Source organism: Ahaetulla prasina, chromosome 11 (genome assembly GCF_028640845.1).
Source record: "Ahaetulla prasina isolate Xishuangbanna chromosome 11, ASM2864084v1, whole genome shotgun sequence".
NCBI lineage: Eukaryota > Metazoa > Chordata > Lepidosauria > Squamata > Colubridae > Ahaetulla > Ahaetulla prasina.
This window is the reverse complement of record NC_080549.1, coordinates 9,155,893-9,174,107: the sequence shown is the minus strand read 5'-3', so window position 1 is coordinate 9,174,107 and position 18,215 is coordinate 9,155,893. Positions and strand designations below refer to the sequence as shown.

At 41.0% G+C, this 18,215-nt stretch overlaps 1 protein-coding gene across 1 annotated transcript in view; it reads right to left on the bottom strand.

Annotated features, from left to right (window-relative positions):
• The window catches only part of PCDH11X (protocadherin 11 X-linked), a 785,021-nt gene that overhangs the window by 281,850 nt on the left and 484,956 nt on the right, over window positions 1-18,215 (bottom strand). The gene's annotated exons all lie outside the window — the stretch shown is intronic.

The window sequence follows — 18,215 nt, the reverse complement described above, 5'->3', positions numbered from 1 at the left end:
TGTGAAGCAGAAAATGAAGCGCAGCCAGTCCTTGACTTATGACTGCAAGTGAGCCCATAATTTCTGCGGTTAAGTGTGAAGTGAATTTTGCTCCATTTTACGACCTTCCTTTCCCTTCGATGTTAAGTTAGTAACGGGGTTGTTAAGTGAATTTATTTAATCATATTTATATACCGCCCTATCTCCCAAGGGACTCAGGGCGGTTTCCCCATTGATTTTGCTTGTCAAAAGGGATAACAGATGAAACAGCAATGGTCATAAGTATGAACCAGTGGCCAAGCATTTGAATTTTGATCATATGATCATGCGGATGTGACAAAGGTTGAAAACTGTAAAAGAATCACCTTAAGTCACTTTTCTTCAGTGCCTTTGTAACTTGGAACTGTTGTGAATCAAGGCCTATCTGAACAAAGTCAAAAACAAATACAAATAGAAAGAAGCATAATGAGCCACGCAATAACATAAATGGTGGTTCATTAATTCACAGTAGATGGTTTAGAACATTATCGTTATTGTTGTTACTGTTATTATTATTATTTCTTTTATTCATTAAACATGAAACTCGGTCAACTGAACGTTTAAAAAGGTATCACAAACTAGTATTATTGCTATTGTTATTATTGTTACAGTAGCCAGGAGACCACAATACTAGTTTCTAATACCAGAATATTAGTTTGGCTATCAAGATACCAGTACATCCTTCCCAACGTGCTCAAAGGAGACTGAGCTGGTGTCACACCAGAGAGAAACAAAAGCAGATCTTCCCGCAGCATCACCCAAAGCCCCCTCCCTCCCCAGAGCTGCCTTGCCGTAACTGGGAAGGTTCAGAGCTGTTAGGAATCTGAATGCCTTCACAGAGCACCAATTCGTCTCCCCACCAAGGGGTACCTATTTATCTACTTACATAGAACTTGCTGTTGAACTGTGAGGTGAACAGAAGCTGAGGCAAATGACGGGAGCTCACCCTGCCACTCAGTGCTAAGTTTTGAACCACCAGATCTGAGACTAGCTCCAGCATCATTAAGCCATTGAGCGACCACACCTCTGGTTTAGTACTCTCTCACCCAGTGTTTCTTAACCTGAGCCATTTTAAGATGGGTGGACTTCCAACTCCCAGAATTCCCCAGTCAGCATGCTGCCTGACAACCTCTGAGAGTTGAAGTCCATGCCTTTAATAGTATGCTGGCTGGAAATTCTAGGAGCTGAAATCTATATACCTTAAATTTGTCAAGATTGAGAAATACTGCAAAAAAAGGGAAAAAAGAAGAAAATAAAAAGGAAAGGAAAAGAGAAAGGAAGTAGAGGCGAGGCGAGGCAAGGCGAGGCAGGGTGGGGAGGAGAGAGGAGAGAGGGAGGGAGGGAGGGGGGAGGGGGAGGAGAGGAGAGGAAAGGAAAGGAAAGGAAAGGAAAGGAAAGGAAAGGAAAGGAAAGGAAAGGAAAGGAAAGGAAAGGAAAGGAAAGGAAAGGAAAGGAAAGGAAAGGAAAGGAAAGGAAAAAGAAACTTTCTAGTGGAAAGAAAAATCATTGACTTGTTTCAAGGAGGATATTGTAACAAACAACGGAGAACTTTTATTTTAAAATACTACTTCTACAGCACACATCCTCGGAGGAGATTAGCTCAAGGAACTGGAAAACATACATGAAAGATGAACTGAGAAAGAAAAAGAACACCTAAAACTTGAAGGAAAAAGTTTGTGTACAACGAAGTTGATGTGTTACAGACAAAACAACACACACAAAAAAATAACCCTGAAATCCACCAATGACTAATTAGATGTTTCTTTGGAGCTCTACTGCTGCTGTTTATCATCCCACAGAAGGAACTTGACATTCATCAATTCTCCTCCCTTTTATAGCTTCTGTAAAAAATATCTCTTTCCTTGTAAGGACTGAAACACGTCAAACTTAAACTGCATCACATACAGTGAGGTCGAGAAAAAGAAAAGGAAAATGCCTTCCCCTGTTTTAGCATTACTATCAAAACTAATTGCCTACTACCAAATTAAGGATATAGCTGAGGAAGGCAGCAATAGCACTGGTAAAGACATGAAAGAACATTTACAAATAAAAGAGACTCTACAAAGAGAAATGTCTTCCGGTACTTGACGGTCTGTCATAGAGAAGAGGGAATTGACTCCAAAGCACCCGAGGGCAGGACAAGAAGTAATGGGTGGAAGCTTGTTAAAGCGAGATCCAATCTAGAAGTAAGGAGGAATTTTCTGACTGTGAGAATAATTAATCAATGGAAAAGTTTGCTTCCTGTAGTTGTTGGAGGCTCCATCACTGGAGATTTTCAAAATTGGACTGGACAACCATTTAGAATAGAATAAAATAACAGAGTTGGAAGGGCCTTTGGAGGTCTTCTAGTCCAACCTCCTGCTTAGGCAGGAAACCCTACACCACTTCAGACAAATGGTTATCCAACATCTTCTTAAAAACTTCCAGTGTTGGAGCATTCACAACTTCTGGAGGTAAGTTGTCCCACTGGTTAATTGTTCTAACTGTCAGGGAATTTCTCCTTAGTTCTAAGTTGCTTCTCTCCTTGATTACTTTCCATCCATTGCTTCTTGTCCTACCCTCAGGTGATTTGAAGAATAGCTTGACTCCCTCTTCTTTGTGGCAGCTCCTGAGATATTGGAACACTGCTATCATGTCACCTCTAGTCCTTCTTTTCACTAAACTATTAAAATTTGACCAGGATAATATAAGCTCTCCTTGAGCAGCGGGCTGGACCAAAAGATCTCCAATTCTATAGTTCCAAATGTCAGGCCTGGGAAACTAGTAAGTGTGAGAAAAAGACTTCAAATACCTTGATTTTGCATGGAATAAGGGAAAATAGAAGGAACTGGAGACTCCTTTGTTAGTATTCCTTGCAACACTAGACTTCTGATACTCCTTGTGGGATCTATTTCCTGACTTGACCTACTTTGGAAGATTGACACTGCGGGCAAACGAGCAGAAGTTCTTCTTTCTTTTCTTTTCTTTTTTTAAAAAATAAAATATGAAAATCACTTCCACCAGGAGGTCTTGAACTTTGCATGCTTCCTTCCTTCTGAGAGTGGTACCATGCTTGAAAAATGTCCTCCAATTTTGCATATCCTTGATAGCTGAGTGTGTACAGGTGTGCATGCTCATAAAATAGGAAAAATGGGAGAGGAACAGGTAAGTGTAAACTCAAACTCTTACCGTGTTTCTCCGAAAATAAGACCTCCCCTGAAAATAAGACCTCCCCCGAAAATAAACTTTCCCCTGAAAATAAACCCTCCCCTGAAAATGAGCCCTCCACAAAAATAAGCACTCCCTGAAAATAAGCTTTCCCCTGAAAATATTTAAATGCATGAATAGCCGGTCCCTGCCATTTCCTCTGGTTAGGGTTAGGGAGACAGAGATGGAGATCAGGTAAGACGGCAAGAAGATCCTCGTCTCGCTCCTCGCACCCCAAAATAATAAGGCCTCCCTGAAAATAAGGCCAAGAGTTCAAAATATATATATAAAACAGGGTCTTATTTTGGGGGGAACATGGTATTATTGGCTGCTCGGGAAAGTTTTGCTCCGAACAAACAGGAAATCTGTAGCCCTGTCTGGTATTTTTCAATGCAGATGCACTTTTGGTATTAAAGACACCAACAGGGAATCTCTGATGAAAATAATATTGTTCTCCATCAGAAAAACTAGCAGCAACAATAATAAAGGGCTGCTGTAGAGTTCAATACACAATAAATATATAGTTTGAATACCACTGTTGGACCCTGCATAGGAGAAGTTTCAGGCACCATGGGGTGATGTGCTCGACAAGGCATTGATCGAAAAGGCTCAGCAACGCAATTGGCATTTTCTCTCCGGTTTCTTAGGACGGTATTTCAAAAAAATCATCAAAACCAAGGCAGGAAGAGAATAATGAATAGGTGAGAAAAAAAAAACACAAAACCCAAACCAAAACTTTGGTGGGTTCTTGAAAGGGGTCTTGAGAATAAACAACTGTTGAAATGCTGGCATTGCACCAGGAAAAAAGCAGGAACTCCCCCATCCATATCATGGTGTGCACCCAGTAGTAAAATCCAATTTTTTTTACTACCGGTTCTGTGGGCATAGCTTGGTGGGCATGGTATGGCTTGGTGGGCATGGCAGGAGAAGGATACTGCAAAATTTCCATTCCCTCCCCACTCCAGGGAAAGGATACTGCAAAATCCCCATTCCCACCCCACTCCAGGGGAAGGATACTGCAAAATCCCCATTCCCAGCCAGAGGTGGTATTTGCGGGTTCTCTGAACTACTCAAAATTTCCACTACCGGTTCTCCCAAACCGGTCAGAACCTGCTGGATTTCACCCCTGATTCAATGTTATAACAACACTGAAAAAAGTGACTTATGACCATTTTTCACAGTGACCTTTGAAGCATCTCCATGCTCATTTGATTGAAATTCAGGCCCTTGGCAATTGGCTCATATGTATGACGGTGGCACTGTGCAGAGGTCACATGATCACTTCTTTGCAACCTTCTGACAAGCAAAGTCAATGTGGAAGCCGGATTCACTTAACAACCAGGTTATTAACTTATCAACTGCACTGATTTATTTAACAACTGAGGCAAGGAATGTCTATAAAATGGAGCAAAACTCGCATTGTGACCATAATTCAAGGCTACCTTTAATTAATTGAGATGCTAACCGCTATTTTTTCCCAATCTTGTGCCTAGCAGATATTAGCTAATATTCTGGAAACTCAAATCCCAGAATATCTTGAGGACAACGAGATGGGGAAGATAGTTTAAGTGGAGATGAATAGTTAATTTCTCACACTCTTTTAAACATGAACCACAATGTCTATGGAGATTCTCAGTCATCCAGGTCATGGTTGTCCCAAGGTGCTTTTTCAAGAGGCAGCTGGACTTTCTCATTTTTCTTTGAACACGTTTCGGCTTCTCATCCAAAAAACTTATTCAGCTCTGACTGAATCCTTCCATTCCCCACCATCTAGTCAGAGCTGAAGAAGCTTCTTGGATGAAAAGCAAAACATCTTCAAAGGAAAACCAGACACTCCAGTTGCCTCTTGGAAAAGCACCTTTGGGGTGAACCACCATAGATAATTTTCCTAACTTAGACACTGAAAAAACAAACACACATTTCCTACCACTCAATTTTTTTTGTGGCGCTTTTGTTGGAAGGATTTTTGTTGTTGTTGTTAGTTGTGAAGTCATGTCCGACCCATCACGATCCCATGGACAACATTCCTCCAGGCCTTCCTGCCCTCTACCATCCTCTGGAGTCCATTTAAGCTCATGCCTACTGCTTCAGTGACTCCATCGAGCCACCTCATTCTCTGTCGTCCGGTTCTTCTTTTGCCCTCAATCTTTCCCAGCATTAGGCTCTTCTCCAGGGAGTCCTTCTTTCTCATTAGGTGGCCAAAGTATTTCAGTTTCATCTTCAGGATCTGGCCTTCTAAAGAGCAGTCAGGGTTGATCTCCTCTAGAACTGACTTGTTTGTTCGCCTTGCAGTCCAAGGGACTCGCAGGAGTCTTCTCTAGCACCAGAGTTCAAAGGCCTCAATTCTTTGGTGCTCAGCCTTTCTTATGGTCCAACCTTCACAGCCATACATTGCAACTGGGAAAACCATAGCTTTGACTATACGCACTTTTGTTGGCAGGGTGATGTCTCTGCTTTTTAGTATGCTGTCTAGATTTGCCATAGCTTTCCTCCCCAGGAGCAAGCATCTTTTAATTTCTTGGCTGCAGTCCTCATCTGCGGTGATCTTGGAGCCCAGGAAAATAAAATCTGTCACTACCTCCATTTCTTCACCATCTATCTGCCAGGAATTGAAAGGGACAGATGCAGTGGTGGGATTCAAGTAATTTAACAACCGGTTCTCTGCCCTAATGATTTCTTCCAACAACCAATTTGCCAAACTGCTCAGAAAGTTAACAACCGGTTCTCCCGAAGTGGTGCGAACTGGCTGAATCCCACCACTGGACGGATGCCATGATTTTAGTTTTCTTAATGTTGAGTTTCAAGCCAACTTTTGCACTCTCCTCCTTCACCCGCATCAAGAGACTCTTTAGTTCCTCTTCGCTTTCTGCCATTAGAGTGGTATCATCTGCATATCTGAGGTTGATGAACAATTTTTCCAAGCTGATTCCCAAACAATTCCCCTGCTAGCTTATCGAGGGTCATTCAGGAGCCAAACTTTCTTGTCCACAAACTTATAAAGTGGACATGTAGGGATGACGCTCCTCCTTCTGTTATGACCCCTTTATTCCACCATCCAAAAAAACCCCAAAATCCCACAAATCTATCAAGGCCCCTGAAGACTTTGAGACTTGATAAACCTTCGGCATACCTCAACTTCTGATTCATCCTTTGAAGTGCAAAAGTGAACCAAGAGGCTGATAAATCGAGATGTAATTCCAATTCCAATTCTTTCTGATGCAGTTTATGCAGGATCTCTGGCTGATGAAAAGATTAGGATAAGGCAGTGAGCTGAGAAGCAAACCGAGGCGATATCCGCAATCCTCATTACTTTGCAAGGCTCTGTTTGCTTTGCTTCGGCTTTGCAGGATGGTTTTTATGTTTGATTTTTGCTCGTTGTGTGTGACTGGCATAAAGATGATGTGCTGGAAAAAAAAAAGGCTCGGACAGCAGCACCTTGAGGATGAGATAATCAAGAGGCAACTTCCAGATCGTACACAACAGACAAGAGCCAAAAGATGGTGTCTTACTAGTGTACAGGGTTTTCCTATATTTGTATCACTGCTGATGCTGAGCTAGATAGCACAAACCTTATATACTACATAGAAGAAGACTGGATTTATAAACTGTGGTATGAGGGAGGGAGGGAGGCTGTTTTCTTGAGGAATGAAAATGTCTGTCTGTCTATCTCTGTCTATCTGTTTGTTTGTTTGTCTGTCTGTCTGTCTGTCTTACCTACCTACCTACCTACCTACCTACCTACCTACCTACCTATTGCTCTATCACTCTATCACTCTATCACTCTATCTATCTATCACTCTATCTATCTATCTATCTATCTATCTATCTATCTATCTATCTATCTATCTATCTATCTATCTATCTATCTATCTATCTGTTGTGACCCAGGCCCAAGTAGGTAGTAATAAACTTAGTCCGTGGAAAAACAAACAAACTTTATTCGAACAGCTGGGAATTACTTCATTCCCAGCGTGGTTCAACTCAAAGTAAAACAAATGCCTCCCAACACAAATTCCTCGGTTATCTCACAAATCTTGGTCCAATTAGGCAAACTGCCAAAGGTCCTTCCTAGAAACATCCAGAAGCCACAAAAACAAAGACGTAGACAAAGCAGAAGACAAAGCAGGAGACGCAGCTACAATGTTGTTTTCCGGCAAAGCTCAAATGCTGGTTCTGGTCTGTTTTAAGCCTTATGGGAGGGGCCAATCATCTCTTGGTCCTACTCCCGAGTTGTCCTCTCTGCTTGAGCTGCTCTTGCCTTCTGGCAGCTGTTCTCATGTATACATTAGGAACAGGCTCCTCCTGTTCCTCTGCCTCAGTAGTATCAGTCACTGGAGTCCACACCTCACTTCCCGATGGCCCTAGCCTCACCTCAGCCTCATCACTCAACCTCATCACTCATCACTCATCACTCAACCTCATCACTCGGTAGGCTGCTGATGGACCACAACACTCACTCACTCATTCACTCACTCACTCACTCTCTATCTATCTATCTATCTATCTATCTATCTATCTATCTATCTATCTATCTATCTATCTATCATTTATCTACCTACCTATCTACCTACCTACTTACCTACCTATTGCTCTATCTATCATCTATCTATCTATCTTTCAGTGCACAGTTTTCATTGTCTATTTTTGTGGTCCCACCAGTTCTTGCTTGCAGGAAAATAGCATGTCTTAGAGATATCCACATTGTTGCTACTCTTTAATGCCTTTGTTTGTAGCGTCAACCTGTGCAATCTTCCTGGACTAACTATCTAAGTTATTATGGATCGTTGCTCAATCAGCCAGATGTTTAGACTGAATTTGGCATTTTTTTTATCTTGCTCTCGAGTCTTTCCCCCAAGAGCCTAGGATAGACAGATGTTGTTGCTTTATATCCTTCTTCAACTCTTTAAAAAAAAAATCATCCTAGCTTTTTTTGCCATACTAACTCTTTCCTCCTATTCCAGAAGCCCCTTAAACTGACCCAAACCTATTCTTGGAATTAAGATCTCATGCACTGTAAGCATAGCAACAGAAATCTAGTAAAAATGTCCAAAGAGCAACATGGACAATTTTTTCTTCTTGCGAACCAAGAAGATAATATTGACATTTCAGGAGAAGGAAGGAAGGAAGGACACAGAGTGACACTTAGAAGAAGCGGGCGGGAAAGCAATATGGTCTAACATATGTTCATTCAAATGTCTGTACATCATCATATTCTACAAAATGCACTAGTGACAGCTGTTTTGAAGAAGAATGGCCAGAGGCAGGTGAAGATTTTTACATTAACAGCTCCGAAAACTAGTATTCTTCACCTAAGCTTGATAGAAGTCACTCTGCAAATTCACCCCAGGCAAATACGTTGAAATAAGAAATTGTATTCTTTGGAGGAATCCCACGCAGTTCGTGTCTTGCCACTTTGAGTTTAGCGCTTTGGTGAATATTCTTTTACAAGAGTGGTCATTTGTTTCTGGCTGGAGGGCAACTCCGCTTTCTGACATTAGGTAAGGGACAAGAGAGAACCTACACACACAAAAGGCGCCAACCTGGCGTTCAATCAGTCCGATTTAACCATCAAGGAGGAAATCGAACAGAGGTGCCTTTGCACCTCTCCGCCTAAGCGAGGCAAGGAGCAATTTCGGCAAGAGGGAAATAGCAAAACGCCCGCGAAGCTCCAAAGGTTCAATATTACTAATATTAATTATAATTATTATAATTATAAGAGGGCTATGAAAATATTTACAGACTTCTCGCATCCTGGACATAAACTGTTTCAACTTCTACCCTCTAAATGTCTCTATAGAGCACCGCACACCAGAACAACTAGACACAAGAACAGTTTTTTCCAGAACGCCATCACTCTGCTAAACAAATAATTCCCTCAACACTGTCAAACTATTTACTAAGTCTGCATTACTATTAATCTTCTCATCGTTCCCATCACCCATCTCCTCCCACTTATGACTGTACAACTTGTAACCTTGTTGCTGGTATCCTTACGATTTATATCAACTGTTTCCCTATGACTATCATTAAGTGTTGTACTTTATGATTCTTGACGAATGTATCTTTTCTTTTATGTACTCCGAGTGCATATGCACCAAGACAAATTCCTTGTGTGTCCAATCAGACTTGGCCAATAAAGAATTCTATTCTATTCTATCCATAATTAATATTATTAATTATACTAGTAATATAATATTACTAATGTGTGTGTCTCACTTTTTACCACCATTACTCAAAAGACTTCAGATTGTAGCTATCCCTTCTGAAGCTGATCAGTAATCCTGGTGATGGATGATACCATAATAACCAAAGACAGTTATTACTATTCCAAAGATGACAGCCATTAGATTATGGAATATAAAAGTATAAATATTTGGAGCAGATTTCACTGAACAGGCCAAAAGAGTTGCCGAAAACCACTTTACTCCAACCACATGGGTCAGCGTGTCAATTGCTGGCTATTAATTTGCAATGGATTCTTTTGAAAAAATAATGAAAAGGTTTAATAGTTAATATTATGTATTAAAACATCATCATGATCTTAGCTGGTTCGTTTCATTCTGCTTGAACGATCAATACATTTTACTGAGAAACAAAAATAATTGTCTAATTACATTCTGCGGTTAGTTGCAGAAAATGCATTTGCAACATTTAGAAAGGAAAACAAATAAATTCAGTCGAATATCCTAGCTTCTGTATTGTAAAAAAAAAAAAAAGTAATACGATTCAGAATATTAAGCCACCATGTTGCAACTGTAATAGCCATGGTGGCCATCAACCTCATATAGTGCTCCAATATCTCAGGGGTTGCCACAAAGAAGAGGGAGTCAAGCTATTCTCCAAAGCACCTGAGAGTAGAACAAGAAGCAATGGGTGGAAACTAATCAAGGAGAGAAGCAACCTAGAACTAAGGAGAAATTTCCTGACAGTTAGAACAATTAATCAGTGGAACAACTTGCCTGCAGAAGTTGTAAATGCTCCAACACTGGAAATTTTCAAGAAAATGTTGGATAGCCATTTGTCTGAAATGGTGTAGGGTTTCCTGCCTGGGCAGGGGGTTGGACTAGAAGACCTCCAAGGTCCCTTCCAACTCTGATATTATTATTATTATTATTATTATTATTATTATTATTATTATTATTATTATTATTATTATTATTATTATTATTATTATTATTATTTCCATTCTCCATAATGAGGCAAGGAACATAACCTTGGTAAATGGAGCATGAATGATAAAATGGATATGGTAGGGGGGATGACACCATCTTTGCGCAGAAAGCATTATTTCCTCTCTTTTTTTGCTAATTGATCTAAATTAAAAATGGAATGATGGAAGCACAACTGAATTGCCACATCATGGATGAATGGAGCTGCATTAGTTCCATTACTCAAACAAGAGTGGTTAATTCAGATGCTCAAAATCCAGGAAGGAACAAATGGAAGGTTTTGGAAAGATCTCAAGAACCTGTGCTTCCTTGCCCATCAAAGACATTTATCGGTTGAAGCCCACAGGATCAGAGGTGGGTTTCAGCAGGTTCTGACCAGTTCTGGAGTACCGGGAGCGGAAATTTTGAGTAGTTCGGAGAACCGGTAGTAAAACTTGTGACTGGCCCCGCCCCCATCTATTCTCTGCCTCCCAAATCCCAGTTGATCAGGAGGAAATGGGGGTTTTGCAGTAACCTTCCCCTGGAGTGGGGTGGGAATGGAGATTTTACAATATCCTTCCCCTTCCATGCCCACCAAGCCATGCCCACCATGCCATGCCACACCCACCAACCCACACCCACAGAATCGGTAGTAAAAAAAATGAAACCCACCACTGCACAGAATGTTTATGGCTTGGCACCCGTCATTATGCACTGTATGAAAAGTGCATGCCAATAATGCAACTTTTCTCAAGGTTTTGGACTCATTGCCTAGGTAACTTAACAGGCCTTAAGAAAGAAAGCTGAATCAAAGGAGGCCTATGCTGTTGATATTTTTCCTCTTGCTCACGTCAGTTTGAAATGTTGCCTTCTGCAACGGGAATGTGGACAGTTGTGCAAGCTTGTAGATTCCGAGCCAGCTAAATGTGGAGGTTAGCTATTTTAGGGAAAAATGTGGCTATTTTAGGGGAACAGACTTTCCTGAATCTGGGCTTCTGAAAGAGGAAGGCCAAAATTGCTTGCATTGTAAAAAAAAAAAAATACTTGTGAAGCGGAATATAATAGTTGGTTTTTTTTTTTACAAAATAGAAAAAGAAAAAGACAAGCTCAGGACATAATCTCATATTTCTCCTTTAAGTAAATGTGCATTTTGGTATTTGACTGTAACTAGACTGTAAGTGGCCTTTAAGAATGAAAGGCAGAAAGAAGCATTATTGCCAAAGTCCAGAAAAGCAGTGATAGCAATAACACTTGGACTTGTATACCACTTCACAGTGCTTTACAGCCCTCTCTAAGCTGTTTACAGTGTCAGCATATTTGTCAGAGTTTGTTCCAGAAATAATCAAATCCAAAAAGCACACACAGGTAACTGATTCATGCACTTCTCTTTATATACAATAGAACACATGAAAATAAATATACAATACCAACAGCAGAGGAGAGAACAGTTTTCAGTTCAAAGCTGCAGACAGACAAGTCCAGACTAGTTTCGTTTTAGAGATGAGCACAGAGCTAAGCCACGCCCAGACTCCTTACTTAAGTTTCTGTTTCCAAAACAGCCTTCACTGGCTGTCTTAGTTGCTATGCCAATTCATTGGCTGACCTTGTTACCATGTCTTCCCAGTCATGAATATTATGACAATATTACCCCCCAACAATCTGGGTCCTCATTTTACTGAATAGAATAGAATAGAATAGAATAGAACAGAATAGAATTTTATTGGCCAAGTGTGATTGGACACACAAGGAATCTGTCTTGGTGCATATGCTCTCAGTGTACATAAAATAAAAGATATGTTCATCAAGATACAACATTTACAACACAATTGATGATCAATATATCAATATAAATCATAAGGATTGCCAGCAAGTTATAGTCATACAGTCATAAGTGGAAAGAGATTGGCGATGGGAACTATGAAACGATTAATAGTAGTGCAGATTCAGTAAATAGTCTGACAGTGTTGGGGGAATTATTTGTTTAGCAGAGTGATGGCCTTCGGGAAAAAACTGTTCTTGTGTCTAGTTGTTCTGATGTGCAGTGCTCTATAGCGTCGTTTTGAGGGTAGGAGTTGAAACAGTTTATGTCCAGGATGCGAGGGTTAGGGTTACTGACCTTGGAAGGATGGAAGGCTGAGTCAACCTTGAGCCGCTGAGTCTTGAACTGCTGGCAGCTGGCAGTCAGCAGAAGTAGCTTGCAGTACTGCATTCTAACCACTGCGCCACCACGGCAATATTGATAACAAACATTTCAATACAGGTTTTTGTGGTTCATTTTAAATTTATTTAAATCTATTTAATGTAGAGATCTATTAAATATGCTTCATGCAAGTTAACTTGCAGAAATGAAAAAAAGTAGGAGTAAGAAAATAAGAGTAACTGCATGTTCTGAATTTTTTAAATGGTGTCAGAGACTGAACTGAAGTACAAAGTTGGCCTCCCATCACTGAGATATTATTCCTTCTGTAACATATTGTGTAACAGAGATGTGGTGGCTTAGTGGGTAAGACGCTGAGCTTGTCGATCGACAGATTGGTAGTTCAGCGGTTCGAATCCCCAGTGCTGCGTAACAGGGTGAGCTCCCCTTATCTGTCCCAGCTTCTGTCAACCTAGCAGTTCGAAAGCATGTAAAAAATGCAAGTAGAAAAATAGGGACCACCTTTGGTGGGAAGGTCACAGCATTCTGTGTGCCTTTGGCATTGAGTCATGCTGGCCACACGATCATAGAGACGTCTTCAGACAGCACTGGCTCTTCAGTTTTGAAACGGAGATGAGCACCGCCCCTAGAGTTGGGAACGACTAGCATATATGTGCGAGGGGAATCTTTACCTTTTTAACACATTGTGTGTATGTGTGTGCATGTTTGTATCATGTGTGTGTGTGCATATTCCCCTTTAGCTTAGTGAAAACCATTCCCAACAGCTTTGGGGTATTCTAGGCATATGTAGGTATTTTAAGTCAGGAAGGAATAAAGCAAATAAGAGAAAGCTCAAGAGCAAAACAATAGGGCTGGCACCATGTATCTCTGGAGAAACTACACAGAAGACAGATTCCAGCAAGCAAAGACCAGATATTACATTGCAAAGACTTTCCCGTTGCTTCATCCTTTCATGGCTTCAACTTACAAATGTTTTGCTGTCACAGCTAAATGGTAAACAGACCCTAAAATGGTCCATTTTTATTGATGAAATGGATAATAACATAAGTATTATAGAAGTTTCCAAAACAATATTGTCAGCACTATCTTGTCTCTCTCTCTCTCTCTCCCTCCTTCTCTCTATCTCTGTCTCTCTCCCACTCTCCCTCTCTCTCCCCCCTCTGTGTCCTTCTCTCTCACCAGGCAAATTCACAGTCTTGCTTATCTATCTATCTATCTATCTATCTATCTATCTATCTATCTATCTATCTATCTATCTATCTATCTATCTATCTATCTATCCATTCATCCATCTTTCCACTCATCCATCCATCCATCCATCCATCCATCCATCCATCTATCATCCATCTTATCTCTCTCTCTCTCTTTCTCTCTCTCTCTCTCTCCTTCCCTCCCTCCCTCCCTCCCTCCCTCTCTCGCTCTTCTTTTTCACACGGGAAACAAACTTAACAAATAAATAAATCTGAGTTGGAAAATTATATTCAGAGGTCTGCAAGAGCTCACTTTGATATTACAGATGAATTTTAGATGAAGAAACCACATATACAAATCTCTCTCTTTTTGTCTTTCATCCATCTATCTGTCTACCAGAATTGTGTGATCTCTTCTGCAGGTCACTCTGAACTAGTGAAGAGCTTGACAGTGAGAAGGGCGAATATAAATGTAATAAATAATCAAAATACAGTAGACCTACTGTTCAAATCATAAAGACACTATTTCTTCTGAAGTCTTGCTGTGGCTACTAAGAGAAGATATTTCAACTGGGTATGATGCTGAATGGTGGGACACAGTGGCTCAGTGGCTAAGACTGAGCTTGTCGATCAAAAGGTCAGCAGTTCAGTGGTTCGAATCCCTAGTGCCGTGTAACAGGGTGAGCTCCCCTTATCTGTCCCAGCTTCTGTCAACCTAGCAGTTCGAAAGCATGTAAAAAATGCAAGTAGAAAAATAGGGACCACCTTTGGTGGGAAGGTAACAGCATTCTGTGTGCCTTTGGCGTTGAGTCATGCTGGCCACACGATCACGGAGACGTCTTCGGACAGCACTGGCTCTTCGGCTTTGAAACGGAGATGAGCACCGCCCCTAGAGTTGGGAATGACTAGCATATATGTGCGAGGGGAATCTTTACCTTTTTAACATATTGTGTGTATGTGTGTGCATGTGTGTATCATGTGTGTGTGTGCATATTCCCCTTTAGCTTGGTGAAAACCATTCCCAACAGCTTTGGGGTATTCTAGGCATATGTAGGTATTTTAAGTCAGGAAGGAATAAAGCAAATAAGAGAAAGCTCAAGAGCAAAACTATAGGGCTGGCACCATGTATCTCTGGAGAAACTACACAGAAGACGGATTCCAGCAAGCAAAGACCAGATATTACATTGCAAAGACTTTACCGTTGCTTCATCCTTTCATGGCTTCAACTTACAAATGTTTTGCTGTCACAGCTAAATGGTAAACAGACCCTAAAATGGTCCATTTTTATTGATGAAATGGATAATAACATAAGTATTATAGAAGTTTCCAAAACAATATTGTCAGCACTATCTTGTCTCTCTCTCTCTCTCCCTCCCTCTCTCTCTCTCTCTCTCCTTCTCTCTCTCTCCGTCTCTCTCCCACTCTCCCTCTCTCTCCCCCCTCTCTGTCCTTCTCTCTCACCAGGCAAATTCACAGTCTTGCTTATCTATCTATCTATCTATCTATCTATCTATCTATCTATCTATCTATCTATCTATCTATCATCTATCTATCTATCTATCCATTCATCCATCTATCCACTCATCCATCCATCCATCCATCCATCCATCTATCATCCATCCTCTCTCTCTCTCTCTCTCCTTCCGTCCCTCCCTCCCTCCCTCCCTCCCTCCCTCCCTCCCTCGCTCTTCTTTTTCACACGGGAAACAAACTTAACAAATAAATAAATCTGAGTTGGAAAATTATATTCAGAGGTCTGCAAGAGCTCACTTTGATATTACAGATGAATTTTAGATGAAGAAACCACATATACAAATCTCTCTCTTTTTGTCTTTCATCCATCTATCTGTCTACCAGAATTGTGTGATCTCTTCTGCAGGTCACTCTGAACTAGTGAAGAGCTTGACAGTGAGAAGGGCGGATATAAATGTAATAAATAATCAAAATACAGTAGACCTACTGTTCAAATCATAAAGACACTATTTCTTCTGAAGTCTTGCTGTGGCTACTAAGAGAAGATATTTCAACTGGGTATGATGCTGAATGGTGGGACACAGTGGCTCAGTGGCTAAGACTGAGCCTGTCGATCGAAAGGTCAGCAGTTCAGTGGTTCGAATCCCTAGTGCCGTGTAACAGGGTGAGCTCCTGTGACTTGTCCCAGCTCCTGCCAACCTACCAGTTCGAAAGCAGGTAAAAAATGCAAGTAGAAAAATAGGGACCACCTTTGGTGGGAAGGTAACAGCATTCCGTGCACCTTTGGTGTTGAGTCATGCCGGCCACATGACCACGGAGACGTCTTTGGACAGCGCTGGCTCTTCGGCTTTGAAACAGAGATGAGCACTGCCCCCAAGAGTCAGAAATGACTAGAATGTGAGGGAAACCTTTTCCTTTTCCTATGGTGCCAAACCAGAGGTGGGTTCCAGCAGGTTCTGATAAGTTCTGGAGAACCGGTAGCGGAAATTTTGAGTAGTTTGGAGAACCAGTCGTAAAAATTCTGACTGGCCCCGCCCCCATCTATTCTCTGCCTCCCAAGTCCCAGCTGATTGGGAGGAAATGGGGATTTTGCAGTATCCTTCCCCTGCCACGCCCACCAAGCCACACCTACAGAACCGGTAGTAAAAAAAAATTGAAACCCACCACTTAGCCAAACCCACTGCATCAGTAGCCATTCTGCCAGAATTGTCTTCTGGGATTGCACATATCTGCTCAGCTTACATTACAGTTCCTGAGAGCGTTTGCAGTGAGCTTTCAAAAGGATTAAACATCCGACTTGCTTCATCCATGAGGAAGCACAAAATTCAGAGAACTATTCTGTGTTTTGTTTGTTTGTTTGTTTTGTTTTGTTTTTGGAGTGCAGCGGAATGTAAGCTCCTAGACAATCACACCCATGCATCTCTTCATAAAAGAAAGCATAGAGTTTTATGGTCTTTCAAAACCCTTTCCATGAGATACCATAATCAAATCTTGTTTATGGCCACTCAAAAACCTTGATGCTCACTGAAACAACTCATCTTATTCCTAATTCACCCACCCGTGCTTTTTATAGCATCTTCCCCGACCAAAAAACAAAAAAACTGCTGCAATTCCAAACATATCCTTAGTTTTCATATCTGAATTGTCATAATATATGTATTAAATTGACCCAATAAAGGTCAACAAATATAGAAAGATACAATAGATAGCAGTAGCACTTAAACTTATATACCAGTACTTTACAGCCTTCTCTAAGTGGTTTACAGAGTCAGCTTATTGCCTGCAACAATCTGGATCCTCATTTTAAAAGGTAAAGGTTCCGCTCGCACATATGTTCTAGTCGTTCCCAACTCTAGGGGGCGGTGCTCATCGCCATTTCTAAGCCGAAGAGCCAGCACTGTCCAAAGACGCTGTCCAAAGATGTCTCTGTGGTCATGTGGCCGGCATGACTCAAAGCCAAAGGCTCACGGAACGCTGTTCCCTTCCCACCAAAGGTGGTCCCTATTTTTCTACTTGCATCTTTTACGTGCTTTCGAACTGCTAGGTTGGCAGAAGCTGGGACAAGTAATGAGAGCTCACCCCATTACGCGGCACTAGGGATTCAAACCGCTGAACTCATTTTACCGACCTGATTGATTGATTGATTTAATTTATATTGCTACCTATTCGCCCACGGGTTGGACTAGAAGACCTTCAAGGTTCCTTCAAGGCCCTGGAATTCTATGGTGACGAATATAGTTATAGAGATTAATAGAGAAATGCAGCCCTGTTATTTCAATGTCATCCTATTTCTGTATATCTGGCCTTTTAAATTCATACTGTCCATACTGGCCTTTTAAATCCATACAATATATCTGGCCTTTTAAAAGCCACAGTCTATCCAAAGACGGCCACCAAATATATGCAAGCTAAGATCCCAGTCATGTCATGGTCCCAAATATGCATGCCGGTATAATCACTTCTCCGATAAACATGCAATTCTGTAAACATTTGTTTGGTTGCAAAACTACATTGAAAAATTCCCCCCTCCCCCCTCCCAAAAAAAGCCCCCTTATCTGAAGATAATTGCATTTGCATATAGATTCAGCTAACAAAATGTAGACCACTTTTCATTAAAAGGTTAATTTATTTCTCCCCGACCTTTGGTTGAGATGAAAATCGGTTCCCAGGCCTTTTCTTGATTTTTCATTTTTAGTATTTGCCCAGAGCTAATTTTTTTATTGCAAGAGATTCTATTTGATTTTAGTGTTGCCGGCATAACCATCAAGCCTTCCCCATACTGTATACGTCAGGCACAAATCATAGAGACAGTGTTGTTCTCCTCTGCAGACATTGCAAAAAAATGTAAAAAAAAATAAAAATAAAAATGGGAATCCATCATGAACCATCAAATTCTATTATCTGCAAACTTGATCCATAATCACCAATTATAGCAAGAGGTAATGGATTGGGCTTTATACTCTCTGTTGTGTTTTCTCCATCTCAGACATATTTAATAACACCAAAAACCACATCCGAGCAAAAAGCCAAAGTGCTCACATT